This window comes from Lynx rufus, unplaced genomic scaffold, assembly GCF_022079265.1.
Source record: "Lynx rufus isolate CCGP_SWC_20201006 ecotype Redwood Valley unplaced genomic scaffold, mLynRuf1.p SCAF_9, whole genome shotgun sequence".
Taxonomy (NCBI): domain Eukaryota; kingdom Metazoa; phylum Chordata; class Mammalia; order Carnivora; family Felidae; genus Lynx; species Lynx rufus.
Window position 1 is genome coordinate 108,450,183 of NW_025814897.1, and position 11,261 is coordinate 108,461,443.

The following is an 11,261-nucleotide window of genomic DNA, read 5'->3' on the forward strand; positions in this document are numbered from 1 at the left end:
CTTTTTCTTTTTTGGTGTCAAAAAAAGACATGGAGCCTCTTAGGGCTGTCACCAGAGGCTGAGTGCCAGCTGGTGATCAGGAGCCTTGGGTGGGTCCAGTCCAGACTTCCTGGGCCAGCCTTAGAAGCCAAAGGACTTGCCTCCTCCATGGTGCTTTGAGGGGTCCACCCCGGAGATGCAACTTCCGGGCTGTTCCAGGGCAGAGCTCGGGGCTGAGGATCCTGAAAGAGTTGGTTGTTCAATGGCCTGAATGGGGCTACAGCGAGCTCCCCCTCGGCGGCATTCACCTCGACCGGCGGTGGTTTATCACATCTCCCCAGAGCCCTCCGTGCTGGGAATAGCCCTCCCAATAAAATTGAAAAACAAAATGTTCCTGGGTTATTTATACATGAGACTCAGCCCGTGTTTGTTACATACGGCCGCTTGGCTTTCTCCAAGGAGCACAAAGGACTGGAAGAAGGCATCTCTCTCCCTCATGAGGCCCAAGTGGGCAGAGATCAGTTTTCCCAGTTTCACGGAGTTGGCGCTCAGGTCCTGGCCAGCTTCCTCATCTGGTAGTTCCCAGATTGTGAAAATGGTCTAATTTTCTTTGTGTGTGTGTGTGTGTGTGTGTGTTTTGAGTAGGGTAGATTCTATTTGGTGGGAGTTTTGTAAAACACGAATGAAGCATTTCACTTTGGGTGTCTCAGTTTCACTTTCTGTCTATCTTGAGGAAGAGTTCGACTCTTTTCCTTTTTCTCGGAAATGATGCCCCCCCCCGGCCCCCAGCGTTTCCTTTTTTCAAATGCAGAAGCATACACCTGCAGTCCCAGAAATCGCTCTCAGCAGAAGGGGGTTACCTGCTTTCCCTCAAAGCTGGCCCCTCAGTCCCACAATGGCCTGGTCTAGAGAAGGGTCTGTACGAGGCTGGGAAAACCCAAAACCACATGGGTTTGTGTAGACACAGCTTTCCCTGCAGGCTGGAGGAACAGAATTGGCCAAGAGATGAATTTTGTCAAAACAAGGTCAAGAGATGGGGAGGGCCGTTCCTCTGCAGGCTGAGGTCTCCAGCGCTGGCCACGAGCACATCCTCTGCACCCAATGAAGCCTCTCTCCTGAAGAGCACGGCAGTGCGTGTGGCCCTGGGGCTAGGGTCCTGGGGAGAGTTGCCGATCTGGAGGTGTGTCCAGTGGCAGGGATAGGCCCAGCTTGGAGGTGACAGGGTGTCAGGGCTGCTCAGGATCTCTGCTGTCAAATCTCAGCGAGAAAAGCCCAAGGCCCAGGGACGGTGAGTGCCTTGTTGCAAGTCACTCAGGCTGAATAAGAAGCTGGGCCTTTGGAATCTTGACATCGCCGCCCTCTGCACGCTCAAATCTGGAAGTTGCGAGGTTGGGCTGGTGGCAACGCAGAGGAAGGGAGTTTCAAGAACCTCTTTCCCAGCTAGGTGCGGGCTGGGGTTAACTCTGCCCTTAAGCTCTGCAGCCTGGGGGCCCAGCGTGCAGATGTACGAGGATGCTGTGTATACAGAACCGCATAGCGCTTTGCAGAGCTGAGCCACAGAAGCCTCCGAGCACCTTTGGTAGTAACTCCACCCACCGCTGGGCTTCCAAGCTCCCCATCTTGCAGGGGCTGCCGGGGCTGGAGCGGCAGGCACCACCCCCGCGCTGCCCTCCAGGCCTTTGCTGTGGACGCATCGGGTTTGGGGACTTCGTGGGAATGAGTTTATTATTTGGCACATGGGAATTCTGCCTTTTACAGTGATACCGTCGGGGTCCTTGGGCAGGGTCTTGGGGTCTCCTTACTCCATACTGATGGGAATGGTGGGCATAGGAGGAGAAATGGCAGAAAGAGGCTCAGGTCAGCAGGGGACGTGGGGGATGCGAGGAGGCCGTCGGCCAGTTACGAGGCTGCCAGGGCTCAGTGGCGAGGTCAGAGACAAGATGGGACTTGGGAGTTCCGGTCCCAGCAGCCGGAGAGCACACGTGAGGGGCTCAGACGTTGCTGCCAGGGTGATCGCAGTGGTGGCCCCACCTGTGTGAGCGCAGGCCACCACCCTCTTCGCGTCCCCTCCAGGCACGCTTTTCTGCTGCAGCTGACTGTCCCTCACCATAGCCTGGAGCCCCTGTTCCCCCACAGCTGGGGGCTACCCTGAGCCTCCCCACTGGTCTCACGGGGCTCACGGGGAGCACTTCTGTGCCCAACAGTGTGTCATACTTGGCCACCAGGGCACAAGCCCAGCTCCTCCGGCCCAGCCCCTCACACCCATACACCTCAGTGCGGGTCAGACACGGTGCCCAAGGCCACCCTCCAGCCCCCTCTGCTGACCTACAGCTACCCCCTCCTTCCCCCACATCGGTCGCCACGCAAGTCCCACTGAGCTGGGTGGTCCACACAGCTGCCCCAGCTGACCTCCTCTGCCAGCAGTCAGCCTCTCACTTCCCTCTTGGCCCCGCTGGAACATTCCTCTGACCTGTGTTTTCTTCCTCCTGCCCTAAGTACAGGCAATGGGGATGGGTCATCTGGAAAGGGACTGGGGGGTGGGGAGATGAGATGAGGGCCGTGTCTGCCCAAGGTCCGCGTTTGCTCCCAGAAATACATGTTGGGGCTTCTCCAAGGGCAGGGATACAGCAGGACCCTTCCCAGAGCTGGCATCACGCCTCCATGTTCTGCTCTTCTAATCTGGCCTCCAGCCCGTCGGTTCCAAGACGGCTCCCCGAATCCCCTAAGATTCCCTGCTCTGGTCTACACACCTGGAAGAGGGCCTGTGAATGTGGCTATGGTGGTTTACTCTGTGATAGAGCATGTTTGACAGCATAGCTGACTCTAGATAGGAGATTCTCCCGGTGGCCGGATCTAATCACATGAGTTCTTAAAAAGCAGACTCTTCTCTAGCCGGTGGCAGAGGAAGGACATCAGAAATTCAAAGCACAAGAAGGATTCAATGCTCCACTGTTGGCTTAAAGATGGAGGGGAGCCGCGTGGAAGGAACGTGGTGGCCTCTAGGAGCCAAGAGCTGACAACCAGCAAGAAATCCCAATCCCTGCTGATGGACGAGAATAAGCACGGAGGGAGACTCCCTCCACCCCTGAGCCTCCAGCTGAGAACTCAGCCCGGCCAACACCAGATTTCAGCATTCGAGACCCTGGATTTCTGTCCTATGGAAACATGAGCTAATAAATGGTTGTTCTAAGCCACTAACTTTGCAGTAATTTGTTGCGTGGCCATAGAAGACGACCGCAGCAATGGATTTGTCTTTTGGTCAATTGACAATTTATTTGACTGGCAACGCCTCGCAGCCGTTCAACCGGCGAAGAGAAGAAAATGGAAAGGAACAAATGTGGTCGTGGAGTCGATAACTGAAAAAGCAGGGCACCTGGGTGGCTCAGTCGGTTTAGTGTCCGACTTCAGCTCAGGTTGTGATCTCACAGTCCATGGGTTCGAGCCCCATGTTGGGCTCTGTGCTGACAACTCAGGACAGGGAGCCTGCTCCAGATTCTGTGTCTCCCTCCCTCTCTGCCCCTCCCCTGCACACATCTGTGTGTGTGTGTCTCTCTCTCAAAAGGAAATAAACATTTAAAAAAAAACTGAAAAAGCAGATTTCAAGACTGTACACACACAGTGGCCTGGCTCAATACACACACACACACACACACACACACACACACACGAGTTTCTCAACTGGAGGTGATTTTACTCCCCAGGAAACCTCTGGCAGTGTCTGGAGATGTTGCTGGTGGTTGCAACTTGGGAGAACATTGCTGGCATCTAGCAGGCAGAGGTCAGGGATCCTGCAATGCACCAGACAGCCCCCAACAGAGAATTATCCAGCTCCAAATGTCAATAAAAGGTTGAGAGCACCTGGGTGGCTCAGTCGATTAAATATCCAACTGTGGCTCTGGTCACGATCTCGCGGTTCGTGGGTTCGAGCCCCGCATCGGGCTCTGTGCTGACAGCTCAGAGCCTGGAGGCTGCCTCTGATTCTGTCTCTCTCTCTCTGTCCCTCCCCTGCTCACACTCTGTCTCACTCTCTCTCTCTCTCTCAAAAATAAATAAACGTTAAAAAAAATTTTTTTAAATGTCACTAAAAGGTTGAGACACACACACTCAAACCCAACAACTATCGAGAGGCAGTGTAGCATAAGGGCCAAGTACAAGGTCATATTCAAGTCCTACCAAACTATGTGATCTTTAGCAAGATTCGAGATCTCTGGGAGCGGCTGTAAAATGGGGCTAAGGAAAGCACCCGCCTTCTAGGGCTAAGTGAGTTAATGTACAGAGTGCATAGAACAACACAGTCTGCTAACTTGAGTGATTACAGGATATGTCTACAGGGCTACTCTTGCATCATCGGAGCTGGGGCAATTTTTGTTTACTTTCCTATATTGCCAACATTTCACATAATGGACATATTGGATTTTCTTTTTTTTAATTTTTGTTTTACATTTATTTATTTTTGAGAAACAGACAAAGTGTGAGCGGGGGAGGGGCAGAGAGAGAAGGAGACACAGAATCTGAAGCAGGCTCCAGGCTCTGAGCAAGCGGTCAGCACAGAGCCTGATGCGGGGCTCGAACCCACAAACCGTGAGATCGTGACCTGAGCCGAAGTCGGACGCTCAACCGACTGAGCCACCCAGGCGCCCCCTTTGATTTTCTTAATTGGGGGCAAGTGGGGGGAAAAAACCCGAGGGGGCATACTACAAAACAACTGGCCTGTACTCTTCAAAAATGTCAAGGTCTTGAAAACCAAAGCAAGGTCGAAGACAACTGCAGACTAAAGAAAGCTGAAGGGACCAGGCGACCACAGGTGAGGTGTGATCCCCGTTTATTGGGACAACGGGAGACATTTGAAAGGGGATGACACGTACGATCACAGTATTGCGTCATTGTCACCGGGCCTCAATTTGGTAACTGTACTGTGGTTGTGTAAAGAGATGTCATGGGGGGGGGGGTACGTGTTGAAATATTTAAGGGTGAAGGGTCATAACGTACGTAACCTACTCTCAAATGGTTCCGAAAACATTCAGGCGTGCGAGAGAAAGAGAAAGAGAAAGAGAAAGCAAACGTGGCAAAATGTTAAGTATCGGTGAATCCGGGCGAAGGGTGTAAGGGTGTTCATTGTGCTTTTCTCGCACCTTTTCTGAAGGTTTCATGATTGTCAACAACAAACCAAAAAGACCCGCCTGTAACCAGGCGCTCCTCCTTCAGACCACTGTGCAGCCTGGTCCAGCGTTGTATTTGCTGCCCCGTGCGTGACCCAGCAGTACTAAGTCCGTTTATAGTAAGAAGGACAACCCGGCTTTTCTATTCATACAGCGGAATGCGGCACAGCAGCGAACGGATGGAAACACACTATGGCTCCAGCAACCACGCGGACACAGACGAACCCAGCAGCCGGGTCCACTTAAAGAATAAACACACAACAACACAAACCCAGGCGAAAGGAACACATATTGTTTTCCGCTGTGTACCTGGGTGGTGAACTGGAAGTGATTATCTTACAGGGCGGCACTGTGCTTACCTGGGGGGGGGGGGGGTCACCCGGAAGGACGCATATAGGGGTGCTCGGCGGCACAGATTTTCTTTCTTGAGTGGTAGTTACACAGGGACTTACTTTTTTTTTTTTTTTTTAATTTTTTTTTTTTTCCAACGTTTATTTATTTTTGGGACAGAGAGAGACAGAGCATGAACGGGGGAGGGGCAGAGAGAGAAGGAGACACAGAATCGGAAACAGGCTCCAGGCTCCGAGCCATCAGCCCAGAGCCCGACGCGGGGCTCGAACTCACAGACCGCGAGATCGTGACCTGGCTGAAGTCGGACGCTTAACCGACTGCGCCACCCAGGCGCCCCACAGGGACTTACTTTTAATGAGACAAATATACACTATACATTTATGTGCTTTTTAAATTTTTTAATGTTTACTTATTTTTGAGAGAGAGAGGAGAAAAGAGAGAGAGGGAGACACAGAATCCGAAGCAGGCTTCAGGCTCCGAGGTGTCAGCACAGAGCCCGGTGCGGGGCTCGAACTCAAGAACAGTGAGTTCATGACCTGAGCCGAAGTCGGACGTTTAACCGCCTGAGCCACCCAGGCACCCCTAAATTTATGTTTTACACACAAAAAGCAGCCGTAAAAGCCCCATCAAGGGGCACCTGAGTGGCTCAGTCGGTTAAGCCTCTGACTTTTGATTTCGGCTCAGGTCATGATCTCACAGTTGGTGAGATCGAGCCCCTTGTCCGGCTCTGTGCTGACAGCGCAGAGCCTGCTTGCGATTCTCTCTCTCCCCCTCTCTCTACCCCTTCTCCACTTGCGTTCTCTCTCAAAATAAATAGATACACGTTAAAAAAAAAAAAAAGTCCCTAAGGAATCCCACTTTGTGCCAGGTGCGCACTGAGTGCCTGGGACCCGCCACTGTGTTAAGGGAGCTGACATCTGTGAGGACCTGGGGGGGGTGCCCTGGGGGGCTGCTCAGAGAAGGGCTGGGAGGAGTCCCTGAGCTGGGGAGGAGGTGGGGAGCATCAGCCCCAGCCAGCCAGGGAGGGACATGGCCCAGTGCACCCCCTGGTGGTGGCTTTAGGGAGCGAGGCTTGCGAAAGCGCAGGGTCGCCTCTACTCACACCCCGCCCCCCCAGCCCCTTTTTCTGTACCTTTTTCCCTGTTATTCCCTCCTTCCCCGGTGCTCATGACCTTTTCCTAGGATTCACCGCAGCAAAAGCTGAACTCAGACTCCCCTCTCTCGGGGAGACTTTCCCAATCAAAGTCCCCCCACTCTGACCGTTCCTTCCCCCATAGGGCTTTCTTTGCTGTTGGAATTTGCACATGCCCTCAGGATGCCTCGTCAGTCAGCCTCGTGTTGTTTTACAAACCTGCGGCAATGGTGATGGTGATGGTGATGGAGACGACAGCCGGAACTCACTGAGGGCCTTGCACCCGCCTGCGTCTGCGGCCTGCTCCCCACAGGCCTCTTCATTCACACGCGTGGTCATGTGGTCGGTACTTCAGCTGGCATTTATTAAGCAGCTACTCGGCACCAGTCTCCGAGGCTACAGGAAACAAAAAGTCAGTGGCTGCTGCGGCCAGGGGTTCGCAAGTTGGGCGGGGAATAGCCAGGCATTGGTGATGGGGACTCTAAGAGCGGTCACGTCACGGGAGCCACGGAGTGGGGGGAAAGGACCAAGCAGCAGGTGTCCCGGAGGTCTTAAGAGAAAGTGGGGGCAGGATCCAGGCTAGGCAAGGAGCATACGGCCAGGCCGGGGCCTCTCTGGAAACCGCCCTGGGGCAGTGAAGAGAAACGAGCTGGTCAGAGGCAGCTGGGTGGGCCTTGCTCTGGAGCTGGGATATGATCTCCTGGAGCTGCCAGAGGCAGATGGAAGTGGACACCCTTCCACCCACCCACCCTAAGCCAGCACTCTGAGCCTGGGGCCCGACAGCCCCCAAGAGGGCCGGGGTTTCTGGAACACCTGCCATGCTGGGGTGGGGTCAGGGGCCAGGCAGGATGAGTGAATCATGGACTTTGCCCTCCAGGAGTCTGGAGCCCAGGGTGTTAAGAGCATGGAGCTCTCAGCCCTGAAGGGATAAGATAAGAGGGAGCAGGGAGAGGCCCGGGGGCCCAAGGTGTGGTGGGTGGGGGGAGCAGTGGGAGGTAGTGAGGAGAGGTAGCGGGAGGGACATCTGAGCCCAGCTCGGTCAAGATGGTGAGCCGATGAGGCAGCAAAAAAGCCCCACTGGGATAAGAGTCATAGGGGCCAGAGAGGGTGCTGGATGCTTGCCAGCTGCCTGGTCCTCGGAGAGAGAAGGTTCAACTACTCTCACTTTAGCAAGATGCTCCCCCCTCTGTGAGCCCCGAGTCCTCATCTCCCAAACAGGTCCATGATAGTCGCTTCGCAAGGTCGTTGAGTTGATCCCAGGTGACCGATGCATGCCAGGGCCCGGCACACAGAAAGGGCTCCAGAGCCGGCTCCTATCGTTGAGCAATTTGAACTTTATTCTTAGGTCTCTGTTTCCAATTTCGAAAAGCTTATCTTTTAGCAGCAGAAGGCTTTTAATTCAAATGCGAATGTCTCCGGAACGGCATCGCATAGGCATCGTATGAAAGCCAAGCAGGAGAGAGGCTGTTGTGGCGACCTCCGCCAGGTCCTGCCCCCACACGGTCGCCTTCCTCCACGGCCACCACAGCTGGGCAGGCAAGTCTGGGCTGTGCTGCAGGGAGAGAGGAGAGAGCAGGCCAGTGGAGGGGAGGCGGTTCGGGGGGTCCTCGTCCTGGAGAGGCTCTGACACAGACTGGGGCCCGGAGCCCTCGGCCCCTCTTGGCCACATGGGACATTGGTGGTGCTTCCTTGGGCTGCAAGACGAGGCTTAGGCTTAAGATCCAAGGCTTAGGATCTGTTTGGACATCCACCGAGCACACGGGGCTGGGTGCCGGGAGCTGAGCTCACAGGTGGTGGGGAGGATGGAAACACCGGGGTGGGGGGCGGGGGGGAGTACAGTTCTCTGGGGAAGCGCAGGTTGCTGGGGGTGCCCAGGCGGGCACTGGGGATCAAGTGGGCTTCAGGAAGGCTTCCTGTAGGCAGCCAATGCTTGGGCAGAGCTTGGAACAGTTAGTAAGGGTGAACCTGGCACAAAAAAAGCAGGGAAAAGTGTTCCAGGCAGAGGGAAAAGCATGGGCAAAGCGCTCAGGCATGCCACAAGCGGTCAGTGCAGGCAGGGACCTAAAGCAGGGCAGGCTCACGGGAGGGGACATGGAAAGGTAGGAATGAAACAGGAAGGAGTTGGACCTGAGAGCTGCCCTGGGGTAGCAAGTCTTCCCTGCCCTCTGGACACCCCTTGCCCCATCCCTTCCCCTCCCTGCACCGCAGGTCCCGGCGGCTGACATTGAGGCGAACATACCTGTGACCTATGGAATTGGCAGCCAGAGGGGAGATGAGAACACTGGCTGTCAATTCATAGGTCAGAGCCCTGTGCACTCGGTCTCGGCAGCCTGCCGACAGCCCACTGCCCTTTGCCATCCTGGGCCTGGGAGCGCAGCCGTGGAGGTCCCTGCTGGCGTGCTCTTCCGCCTCCGTGGGTACTGGTCCCCATCCCCGATAACAGCAGCCCCACTGGAACCAGTGGGCACTTCCACATGGAGTTGCTGTTACAGAGGGTGGGAACCAACTGGAGGCCTGGACCTTGCCTGTCTGGCGTCTCCCCCTTGGGCAGAAGTCCGGGGAGGACCCGTGCCCACCCATGTGGGCCTCTTGGGTCCTCATGGCCCCAGGTCCGTGGTCTCTTTATTGAGGCTCCTTATCATCCGGGGTCCACACCTGGAGTCTGATGCCAGCCCTTCTTTTCTGGGCGAAGTCCTGTCTCAGCCCCAGCTCTGCTCATAAAGCCGGGAGTGGCCCCGATTTATAGCTCCTGGGCAGCCTTTGCCCGCCCTGACACCCCACACCCTCTGTCCCCAAGTTCCTTGTTTCCTCCTTTCTTTCCCAACCAGAGCCGGGCCCCAGTTCCAGGTTGGGCCACCGTGGCCTCCACCCTCTGCCCTTTGCCCACCCTTCCTGCCACAGCCACAGGGCAGAGGGACAGTGAGGGATAGCTGGACACCTGTCGGTCTCCAGGGATCTCTGACCATCCAGATTCCTGAGGATGGCCCCAGATGAGAAGCTGGAGGCAAGACTGAGAGGGGCAGGGGTGAAGTGGGGGCGGGGGACACAGAAGGTGGGAGAAGCAGATGCAGAGCCGGAGAGAACTGGAAAGGAACGGAGCAAATAGGGACAGAGGAAGGCGACGGGGAGAAACAGGGAACTTGAGAAGGTGCGATGTGCAAACCTGCCGGCAGAATGCTAAGCACAGGGCTGTCAGCGACCACCATCTGCAAGAGCACTTAGCACCTCAGTGGCCTGAGCGCCTGCAGGGGTCTGGCAGTTGGGTGACCTTGAGCGTGTGGCCTCATCTCCTGCTGGTTCCTCCTCACTTGCAGATCAGGGCTTGTGAGACCTGTCCTGCACGCCAGCCTTGACTGCTGGAAGCCACCGTCCCTTCAACCCTTGGGTCCCACCTTGCTGTGAAGATCCGAAGGAGCTTCTGCCCGCGGTCCTGGAGCCAGCCCAGGACTCCCAGGGGAGCAGACTTTTCTCCTGCAAAGTGTGTTCGCGCCAAACCTCCCACCCCCCAGATCCGGACAGGATCTGGCCCCAGAGGCTTCAGTGACAGGATCCAAGGCCAGTCCTACCCACCTAGGGGACATTTTGGAGAAGGGGGATCTGGGACTCTGAGCCTTGAGAGTGGACTTGGACCGTTTCCCTTTCCTGACACTGGAGATGCCCAGAGAGGCAAAGGAGGCTGCCCGAGTTCACGGAGCGGGGCCTCTGTCCTGCCTGGCAACCTCTCCGAAGCAGCCTCCACCCTCTTGGGATGCAGTCAAGGTGGAATGGGAGGTCCCTGGGCAGGAGTCCTTTGCCTGGAAAGACAGGCCTGTGAATGAAGACACCATAGCAGGTGACACCTCCCATCACCAAAGCCTAGAAGGCCCTCCCAAAGATGCCCAGGCCAGACCAAGTGCCAGGCTTAGTGGAGGCAGCGATGCCACTGCCCAGTCAGGGGTCGGGCTCCCTCATCTCACAGGTGGAACCTGAGGCCCCAGGGCTGGAAAGGACAGGCTCAGGTCACCCAGCAGCTGCTTAGGCCCTTCCCTTCCTTCCTCAGAGGGGCTGGGAACCCTGCAAAAAGGTAGCTGGGCTCAGGAGCGCCCTGGGGCAGAGGGGCTGTAGGGGTCTGACCGCCTGGACTGGCTCTTACCTCGGTGCCTGGCTGGCCCTCGGGGCACAAGGAGGAAGTGGGGACGCCCTGGGCCCAGTGCCTTTTGAGCCGTTGGCCCAGCCCCTGGTGGTGGTTAATGATTACTCTGCTGCTTGTCAATACTGATCACAAGTGTGGTTCGAAGGGCATGAAACCCTGGACTGTGCCCAGGTGGGGTGGGGCACTTCTAGGAAGCATCAGGCTGGGCCCCCATCTGTCCCTTCTGGTGGCATCAGACCCCAGCCACCCACAGCCTGTCTTCCTTCACTCCCTGCCCCCTCAGGTGACCATGGGCAGCCGAGACCCCTGGGATCCACCAGGACAAAACTTCTGCCCTGTTCATTTGGTGCCCAGACACAAAGGGGACAGCAAGGGCACAGAGGGGACTGGGGTTGGGGGGAGAACCTTTGCTCACCAAAGAGAAGTCTGCAGATGACCCTAGCAAGGTGAGGGTTCTCTAAGTCTGTGCCTCTTAGTCTGAGCCTCAGTTTCCTCACAGACCCACCTG

The 11,261-nt window shown here is 56.1% G+C and overlaps 1 long non-coding RNA gene across 1 annotated transcript; it reads left to right on the forward strand.

Annotated features, from left to right (window-relative positions):
* The first annotated feature begins 4,590 nt into the window (after positions 1 to 4,590).
* On the forward strand, positions 4,591 to 5,412 carry LOC124506229 (uncharacterized). Its single transcript, XR_006960733.1, has 2 exons — positions 4,591 to 4,783; positions 5,123 to 5,412. It is a non-coding gene; the product is annotated as an uncharacterized LOC124506229 (long non-coding RNA).
* The last annotated feature ends 5,849 nt before the right edge of the window (positions 5,413 to 11,261 follow it).